Source organism: Acomys russatus, chromosome X (genome assembly GCF_903995435.1).
Source record: "Acomys russatus chromosome X, mAcoRus1.1, whole genome shotgun sequence".
In the NCBI taxonomy this organism is placed as follows: domain Eukaryota; kingdom Metazoa; phylum Chordata; class Mammalia; order Rodentia; family Muridae; genus Acomys; species Acomys russatus.
In genome coordinates this window covers 15,377,207-15,386,987 of record NC_067169.1, presented here as the reverse complement: position 1 = coordinate 15,386,987, position 9,781 = coordinate 15,377,207, and the positions used below count along the sequence as shown (strand labels likewise).

The following is a 9,781-nucleotide window of genomic DNA, read 5'->3' as shown; positions in this document are numbered from 1 at the left end:
GCCAGAAAGAACAAACACTGTCCCTTGGCAGCCAGGATGAAGATGGCTGGCACATTAAGAGTCCTTCTGGGTAGGACCTCTGGAAAGACACACAAGGGCCAGAAAAGGAAAGTTAATTGATTACAAAGCTCCCTGGGCCACACACAGTGACCAAAGAAGGGGCTTTGGGTTTCCAGGCTGACTCTATACCTCCTGGATTGAACTTTCCCAATCTTATCAGAAGATAGTGCCCACTAGAGTTTTATGAGGTGGCAGGTAAAGCATGACTTGGCCACCTATAGAACAAGCAAGTTGGGCTGAAAACAACGAGTCAAAATAATATAAGCAAAGGAAAGGAAATGTGTTGGCCCGTGTAACTGAGATGGAGCTAGTTTCAGGTTCCAACAGATCTAGAAGCCCAAACAATAGAGACTGTGTAGCCTGCCCAGCTCTGCTCTACTCTCCAGCGGCCAACCATCCCAGCTTCTTGGCGACTACAATAGAAAGTATAATTCTCCCTTCTGTCAGAAACAGTTAAGTTGCATTTTTTTTTTTTCTGGGACCTTGGGTACACATCAGCCAATCACTGTGACCTGACTCATATGAGAGAGCATGGCCAAGTGGCCTCCTCCAATCCCTGCACCCAGAAACAAAGTCTCCAGCATGCAAGAACAGAGTTCACCCAAACAGAGTATATGTTCTACTGCTAGGAGGAGGGCCAAATGATGGGCAGGCAAAGCCACAGCTGTCTATCACAGTGGTTTCTATGGAGCTGCCAAAAGAGTCGTAAACACCTAAACCTCCCAATCTATCAAAAGCCTCCCTTTGCAAGCATCTAGTGACATCCAGGCTTGGGGATTAGAACCCTGGCTACTTCTAGCTCTGTCAAAGAGAATACCAGAAAGTCAGAGCTCAAAGAACCTTAGCGGTCATGCCCTCCCTCCATCTCTCCCTCTGCTAAGCAGAAGCGGAGAGGGAGGAAGCCAGCCTGAGCATGCAAGGCTGACTGGCCACAAATAGAGTGGAACAGACTGACATTTCAGCCCTGGCTGTCCCTTCTGCCTGTAGCCAGCCTGCGAATGCTTTCTGAAAGACTGGCAGAACACTGGAGAAAGTCCCCGACAATGGGAACGGAGTCTGGCCGCCTTACCAGGTCAGCTCACAGAAGCCCATCTTGGGAGCCAGGTGTAATTTTTCATGCCTATTTTCCCAGTAGTTGGGAGGCTGTGACAGGAGGACGCTGAGTTGGAGGACAAAGCCAGGTGGGATGATGGACACCTTGAACACCAGCGCTCATGAAGCAGAGGCAGGGGATGTCTGTGACCTCAGCCTGGTCTACAGAGTGAGCTGTAGGATAGCCAGGACTATAGAGAGACCCTGACTAAAAAAAAAAAAAAAAAAAAAAAAAAAAAAAGTTTGAGAATAGTTTGGGAAATGTAGGAAGTAGGTAGGACATCTCTAGAGAAAGAAGGATCCTCAGGGACAAATGTTTTGTGCTCAGAGTTGACACAGCATGACTCCTCCAGTTTGGATAAGTGTGTCTAGGAACAAATTGATTTGGGCTGAGGACATTTGCAAGGCCTGAGGTTGTGCTCCCCCACCCCCACCCATCATACTATATACGTAAGGGAGAGGGAAAAAAATGAAGGTACTCAGGGCCACCACACACCATCTGTCTTCCAGAGAGTGGCAGCCCAGGCCAGCTTATCAGCTTGCCGCTCTGAGCTGACCTGCTCCTGGCCAGATCCCAGGCAGGCGGTGAGTGCCCTTTGCCTTTCCATCCAAAGGGAAAGTGTGTCCCTTACCTGGTTCCTCTTTCCCTTTCCTGGCCACTTTCCAGCAGAAGCTTTTCTCAGAAACTTGGGCACACACTTAGAAGTGTATCTGGGCAGTGCGCCTATACCAAAGGGGCAGGCTGCAGTGGTCATAGAGCCTATTAGAGCCTACCCGCTCCCTCTTCCCTCCCCCACCCCTCTCTCCCTACCCCCTCTCTCCTTCCTTCCCTCTTTTTTTTTTTTTTTTTTTTTTTCCTTTTTCCAAACAGGACTCCAGTGGAAGACAGCAAAATGCTTGGACCCTAAGGAATTTGAAAAGGTTATCTTGATTACTTAAGCAGGGGTTTTCTGAAAATCGCAGCCAGTGGGAGAGAGGGGAAACTTCTAAAGTTATATAACCCTTTAGCAATTGGTTAGATAAGAGCAGAGCCTGAGCAAACAGAGAAACGGGGGTGGGGGTGGGGTGGTGGTGGTCGGCCTCCTCCTCCTCCTCCTCCTCCTCCTCCTCCTCCTCCTCCTCCTCCTCCTCCTCCCCCTCATCCCATTAACTCTTTCAAAGCCACAGGAAATCATTTTAAATCCCTAAGCATCCACCAGGCCATGGTGGCTCACTTTAATCCCAGCACTCAAGAGGCAGAGGCAAACTGGGTCTCCTAGGTTTGAGGCCAGCCTGCTCTACAAAGTGAGCTCCAGGACAGCCAGGGCTACACAGAGACATCCTGTCTCAAAAAGCCCCCCTCCCAAAAAAAGGTACCCAGGCACAGGCCACTCTGTCATTTGCCAAAACAAGCTGTCCATTCCTAAACCAAAGTTCATGAACCCAGCCAGGCGTGGTGGCGCACGCCTTTAATCCCAGCACTCGGGAGGCAGAGGCAGGTGGATCGCTGTGAGTTCGAGGCCAGCCTGGTCTACAAAGTGAGTCCAGGTGGACAAGGCTACACAGAGAAACCCTGTCTCGAAAAACAAAAACAAAGTTCATGAACCCAACCTTTCCTCGTCTGCTTTTTCTCCCAGTTCCAAATCTGTTTCGGCTGTATCCCTCTATAAAGAGGAAAGTCTGCATTTCCCAGGGGGACTCTGGTGGCTTTTCCAAGTAGGTAAACTCTATATGCACCCCAAGAATGCCCAACATTGCCTGGGAGAGTTTCCTATGTCTCCCTGAGATGAGCGGAGCGCTGGAAACGATCCAACTGTAGGAGAAAACGGAATGAATGACTCAGTTTCCATCTCAGAAACCTCAGCCAGGAAGGGTGTGGGGGGGGGGGAGTGCTTCTGGCCTGGTTCCAGGCACGCTACACAGGCTAGGTAGCCATCACTGAGGACATAAGGACAGAGGATAATTTGCCTTCGATTTCCTCAGCTTAGACACAAAAACAAAAAATGCCCCCTTACTGTGGGGAGAGGGCACCTGGACCGGAAGGTGTAACAAGTGTCCCAGGAATTGGCAACCCTTGATGAGTTACTTGCTAACCTGGAACCTGGGAAAGGACCAAAGGGACTTTATCTGGCCCTGTGCAGACTTCCCACCAAGGGGCCCACCCAAAATGGGCTCTCTTGCCTCTTCAGACCACACTAAGGCCCTTCAAGAGCCCAAGGGGCCTCAAGTCCCAATACATGGGACCCTCCCAGACCCCACCCGGCTCTTGCACCTTCCCCCAATCCTATGGGCAAAGGAGGTCAATGTCGCTCAAGTAATTTCTCTGCGAACACAAGATGGCAGCCTTAAATAAATGCAACCCTGCGCAGCTTTTAATCTTACACATCATTAAATTCCTAATTTACACATTATGTTTTCGTGGGCCAACCCATAACTCATTAGTGGTGAACTCACGAGGTATAAAGACCAACGCACGATGGGCGCAGGAATGCTGTCACCTGCTTGGGTTAATAGTGCCTGCTGTGGGGGCAGGAGGAAGGCATGAGAGGGGCGTTGGGGTGCCAGCCCTGGCCAAGGCCGTAGCACAGGGGAACCCCTGGATGCCAGGCTCAGGTCGCATGTGATGCTCACAGTGCTGCTTCCAACTCTCCCAGGGCGGGCAGGCCATTCCTGCACACTCGCACCTGGGTGGCGGAGAGGGGCTCCGGGCCACGCAGGCCTCCGTGGCGGACATCTTCCAAAGGGAGGAATTGAAAAGCCAGAAACTACACGGGTTAACAAACTCTGGAGTTTCTGGCTGGTGCCAGTCCCTTTCTCCATCTCTGACGGGGCTCAGGGCCAAGAACTCATTAAAAGGCAAAATGCACACGCCTAGGGCTGTGGAAGCTCCAGAACACATAGTCCGTTCTGAGGTCCATTTCTCCTCTTCCCCAAGTGTCTCGCAGCACAGCTGTAGCACTCGAGCATTGAGGCCTGGCCAGGCCCGGGAGGATGAAATGCAAGGCTGCAAAGACTGCTGCTTCCCTTCTAGAGAATCGGCGGCGGGCAAGGTCACCCAGTGGAGGATAATAAGCAGCCTCAGGCCTCGGGACAAGGCGCACCCTAAAGGAGAGGGAAGCTGCGGCCTGCTCCAGCCTGGGAGCTTAGGAACGTGATGTGTGCGCAGGAGCCCGGCGCGGAGGAACTGGCCACGCTAGGCAGTGCAGGGCCAAGCCCCGTAAGCGCTCTACTCAGCCAAAAGGCGGCCAGCTCCGCGCCGGCAGCGGAGTGGGAGGGAGGAGGAGGCTGGGAGAGCGCCCCGCCCCCGCCGCCCGCGGTCACAGGGGCAATTACACTCCTCGCTGCAGACGGTTACCAGCTCGCCCGCGCATCCCTCTCCGGCTCCCCTCCCTCCTCCGCACAACTGCTTGCTCCATCTTAGCGAGGGCGCTGCGGAAACACGGCGGCGGCCAGCGGCCTCTGGGGACTTCCCTAGGCTTCTGGCTCTGGGTGAGCAACCCAGATCAGTGGGGGCGAAGCCGTCGTGCCCTGCAGTTCTTTCTCCCGACCACCGACAATCTGGGGAGCGACTTTGCAGGTGGTGGAAGGGCCACCAAACCTTTCTCCAAGTCGTTTCAAGACCCCAGCCCCAACCAACGCAGCAACCCTCACGCTCTCCTCCAATCTCAGGGGTGCCAGTAAACCGGTGCCCCTTGCCCCACGGGTTCTTTCCTAGTCCTAGTACAGGATTACACCTCTAGCTAGAAACCTCTGAGGCATGAGTCCTCGGCTGCAAATTCAACAGTCCCCTTCCCGCCCCCTATGGCTTCTACAATTCCGGAAGGTGTCTTTGAAGCTGTGAGTGAAAACTCTAGGCCTTAGACTAAGGCTTTTTTTTTTTTTTTCCAACTAGCTGCGTGATCTGAAGCGACTTTCTTAACCTTAGGAGTTTCCTCTGCAAAGTGGAAGAAATGATTCCCATGTAAGGGTGGCTGCTTGGATTGGGAAGAGATCGCCATGAATAGGAGATGAAATGCTTGGCACGATGCCCTGGTGGTAAGCATTATTGCCACATGCCCATAACCGCGGTGACATTAAAAGTGAGATCCCCACCAGCAGCAGCACACACAAACCGTAGGGTAAGGCCTGTCTGAGCTCTGGCACACAGCCCACAAAACAAGGTGCACTTAAGCCACGAGCTAGGCCTGAAGGGAGGATCGAGGAGGCGAGGGGCAGCCAAGCGAGCGAATCATTCAGCCTTCCTTTGCAAATGAATAGGGCTCTGTCTCTGGCTTCCGCCGTTCCAACGCCAGGTCTACAACGCCTAAGGCTTAAACCTGACGCGGCAGTAAATTTAGCCTGAAGGCAGCGCCTCCTGTGGGGCGGGGATATCTCCTAGCAGGAAGGAAGGAAAGGGAAAGGGGGGGGGGGGAAGGAGTTGCCTCTAAAATGAAGGGTCCGGGAAAAGAAACATTTCCGGGCGCTGGAGGAGCACTGACAAAAAAAGAAATCGGACGCAAAAGAAACCTCCCCAGAATTTGGGCCACTGTGGGAGTCGTGCGAGACGGACTTCCCATCTGGGAAGGGCTGCCTACGGGTAATTGGGTTTGCTCGAGTTGCCTCTATAATTATTAAGTGATTTGACTTGGAGATTGGAAATAGTTATTGAAAGGAAGCCGCAGGCTTAGGGGTGTGAGGCCCGGGAGCCTCCCTCCGAAATCCAATGACGGAGAGGTGGACGGTTTGAGGAACAGGACGAATGTGATAATATTGGCATCCAACCGTCTAGTGTTTGAGTAATTCGTTGCTTAGCTACTTTGGATAGGCCATTATTTTGAAAACTGGAAACATTTGCAAGTGGTGATATTTTGCTCCTGCCTGACGCAGGGCCTGCAAACCTACCCCCGACTCTGCTGAACTCTTCGAAATATATATGCATAAATTGTTCCTAATGAGACCATCTGTTTTTTATGGCCCCTCTGGAAGCAGGAGGAACCCGAAGACTGCTCCGTCTTGCAGAAATCTGGGGCCAGGCAGGCCTGAGAAATAAACGGGAGATGAGAACAATACAGCACAGACAGCCGGTTCCGTGGTGGAGACGTGTGCCTGGGTTCCCGGTGGGGGCGGGGGTACGGGTCATTTAGGGCAACCCTGTGTTGCTTGGAGCATGGATATGCCAGTCAGTGGGCCTAAGAGGTCTAGGAGCTGCAATGGGGTTTCACAGAGTACAAGAACCTGAATCCGCTGCCGCCCCCCCCCACACACACACATCCCCCACCCGTGTCTGGAACATCGCCAGAGCCTCAAGGTTGAGGCTGCTCTGGGATCCCAGGACACAGAGCCAGCTGTGGGTGGCCTCGGACATCGCCCTCGCCCGCCCGCCTGGACCTATGCCTTACGGTTGGTTGGCGATAGACTGAGAACAGCTCCCCCGCCCCCCAAGTCCAGGGTTTGATTTCTAGCGTTTATATTCGAGCTTGTCCCAAAGGTTGAGCTTTCTACTCCGCGTCTGGCAGGCCGGGCCTGAGCCCTCGCGGAGGGTGGCAGGGCAAACACTTTTCACATTACCGGGTGGCTGTTAATTGGAGCAGTGCAAAAGACGCCGCTCCTACCCCCTTTGCGGTGGGGGGGTGGGGGGTCAGGAATGGGCAGTGGGGCTGCTTAATAATAGAGGGACTGCCCTGGGGAGCCTCAGATATCGGTAACCCCCATGATTAATTCATAACCCTCCACTGCGCCTGGCACCGTCTCGGGTCTTTAATCGGTTCTGAACGTCAGTGAGGGTTCCCCGACAGCCTGAGCGCTGTCTTTTGAATGTGTTGAAAGTGGTTGCGCACACACCAGGAGACAAAGTTGCCATCTGCTCCGGGGGACCACAGCAACTGGGCGCTGGGAGGGGTCGTCGTCCCGCTGCTCAGGCTGTCCCTGGGGGCCTTCTCCTCCTAGCCTGTCCCAAAGCCAACACAGTCCGAAATATTCCCGTATAAACACCACTACCGGGCTTTCGGGTACAAGGGGTAGGGTGCCTGTGAAGGGTGGAGACTCCAGCTTGCTATGTCATAAGAGTGTGCCCCACGGGAAGGCAGCTTCGAGGTCACCCAGACCTAGGCCTGTGATAATGAGCTTATAAACCCCTGCTGTTTGTATTCGGGGTAAGTGTGTGTGTGGGGGGGGTGATATATAATATAAATGGGGATCATTTGGGAGGGGAAGCCCTTGGCGAACAAAGCACCTGGCCCTTGGACTCCAGAGTTCGCACAAGTGACCAAGTGACCCCTTCTCACACCAGAGGAAGCGGGGTTGGGGACCAGGAGCGGAGAGGAGGAAACAGACATTTATAAGGGGGGGGGGGGGCATTGGTGTAGAAAGGCTAAAGGAGTCAGGACAGGGCAGAGAAGTAGACAGCCTCGACTTAGCTTACTGGGTGAGTAGCCTTTTTGCCGTTCTTCCCCGCATTCCCACCCCCACCCCCAGACTGCAGAGCGTGCATGGGCGTTAATAGACCTCTTGGCTATGGACCTTAAGGAGGACGGAACAGCAGAGGCAGGGGGAGGGGGAGGGGGGGTCTCCCTGCTACTGGCCTGAGCTTCTGCACTCCCGGGCTATGCTGCCTTGTAGCAGCGCCTTGCCTGAAGACTGTAATTCCACACTTTCCTCGGGTTTAGAAATCTATTGCAGGGAGTTGGACGAACATCAGATGAGCTCCATGGATGGCGGGGCGGGGTGGGGGGGGGGACGGGGAGGGTGTTAGAAAACAGACAAAACTTTGGAGTTATGCGCTGCCTCACCCCACTCTGCCATAATTTACCCTCCCCCATTCCCAGCCACCACCTCGCCCCCCCCCCCGCAGCCTCCTCGATTCTTTGGGGTTTGTAGCCAGTCTTGTCATATGGTTTTGTTTTTGTGCTGTTTGCTTTTTTTTTTTTTTTTCAGACACCAAAATTGGACATGTGTAGATGTAAACGGGCTGGAGAATCGAGGGATGCAAACTCAGACAATGGTTTGCTGTATCTTTCCTCACTCCAATCCCAAAGGGACATCGGCTTGTCTACTGTAAGCGGGTAGGCCCTTCGGTCTCTCTCCTAAAGCCTGTGCAGCAATTTTTCGAGTCCCTTGCTCCAACTAAAATAGTGGGAGGGGGTGAGGGATGTTCTCCGGATTCAGTAGCAAAGAGCTTGCGATTTTCTATGGAAAGGGCCTTTACCTTGTGGTGGTGGGGGGGGGTGGAGGGGGGGAAATGCCACTCCAAATGTGAATGTTTAAAACTAAACCAATCTCCATACATGGGACCTTTGATGACAGTTGGAGGTCCCCTCCTAATCCAATCCCCAGGTATTCTTCGCCGAAGCTCCCTCCAGCAATTGTCTTCTGACCTTGCCTCCCACCCACTAGCTCCACTGGGGCCCTAGCGGCAACCCTAAGCACACACCCCTACCCGCCCCCGCCGCCTGTGCCCAAGCAGTTGCTCTTGTTCCCAGTGGCCTGTGCATACCCGAAGGGCACACTCACAGCACGGAAGCTCCCTAGCCTCTTGGCCCCCTGCCTCCCAGAGCTGGTTTCGTTTTACAAGCTTTCTCCGAGCTGCTGAGCTGTGGCACTGCCTGAGGCTCCCTTGCAGCTCTGGGTCTCCCTGCAGAGCTTCAGGCTGTGAATCTGCCTTCTCCCGGCTTAAGGTCAAGCCTCCCTCCTTTTGAGTGGCCACAGTTCAGTTCCGCCCTGCAGAGCTCCCACACTACAGCAGCCAGAATATGGAAAGGGGGAGGTCACACCCAAGCTCACTCAGGGCAAGCACCAAGGGGTGCAGGACTGAGGGAGGGGAAACACCGCAAATCCCAGGAGCAGTTCAGATTTTGCTGGCAGAGACTCAAGAAAGGGCTAGAAAACCCAGAAATGCAGCAAGAATAGGTCCTTTACCTCCTAGGGACGGATCTGGACCTCTGGACTGAGGCCTCTGTTATCTGCAAAGATGAGTCCCAGCCGTACCTGGGGCCAGTGCTCTTCCTGACAGACTGCAGTAAGCGGTAATCAGAAGCTAACAGCTTTAGGCTTAGGACTCAGCAATCACCTGATACCAAGTGGGCTGCAGATCCCCTCAGAAAGGGACCTCAGGTCTTCCGATCATCCCAATCCCAGAGGCTAGTGAACTCTGAACACCAAGGAGAAGGATGCAGAGGAAAAATAAGAGGAAAGGCCATTATATTTATTTCCTCTAACCACCCTCCCCTTTCTGTACCTTAAAAGTCAAAAGAGAGAACTCGTTAACTTTTGTTTGGTTTAACATTGCCAGCTTCAAGTCAACCGTAGCCCCCCTCCCAAAAGGTTTTGTAAAATATTTAATCTAGCTCAGACAATTTCCTGCAGTCCCTAACTGGACCACCCCACTTACTGAGAGGCTGCCAAAAATCCCTCTTGACTGTAGGCTGGCAACCAGAGGCCCTCCAGCCTGGAGCAGCCAGGAGACTACTAACAGAACCAGAGGAAATGAAGGCCAGAGAACCCCGGGAAGTCCAAATGGGTCGAAGGAGAAGCTCCAGAAATGGATGGAATTACGTTTTTTCACACTAAACTGATTGTTGCCCTGCTGTGGTCCTGGAGAAGTCTCACTTTCCTCCTGGTGTCACACATTTGTAAGATGGGGCTGTGAGAGGATTGGCCCACTGTGGGTCTCCCA

The 9,781-nt window shown here is 53.4% G+C and overlaps 1 long non-coding RNA gene across 1 annotated transcript; it reads left to right on the top strand.

Annotated features, from left to right (window-relative positions):
* The first annotated feature begins 5,569 nt into the window (after positions 1 to 5,569).
* Positions 5,570 to 9,781, top strand: LOC127185824 (uncharacterized). Its single transcript, XR_007830218.1, has 3 exons — positions 5,570 to 5,707; positions 8,044 to 8,171; positions 9,530 to 9,781. It is a non-coding gene; the product is annotated as an uncharacterized LOC127185824 (long non-coding RNA).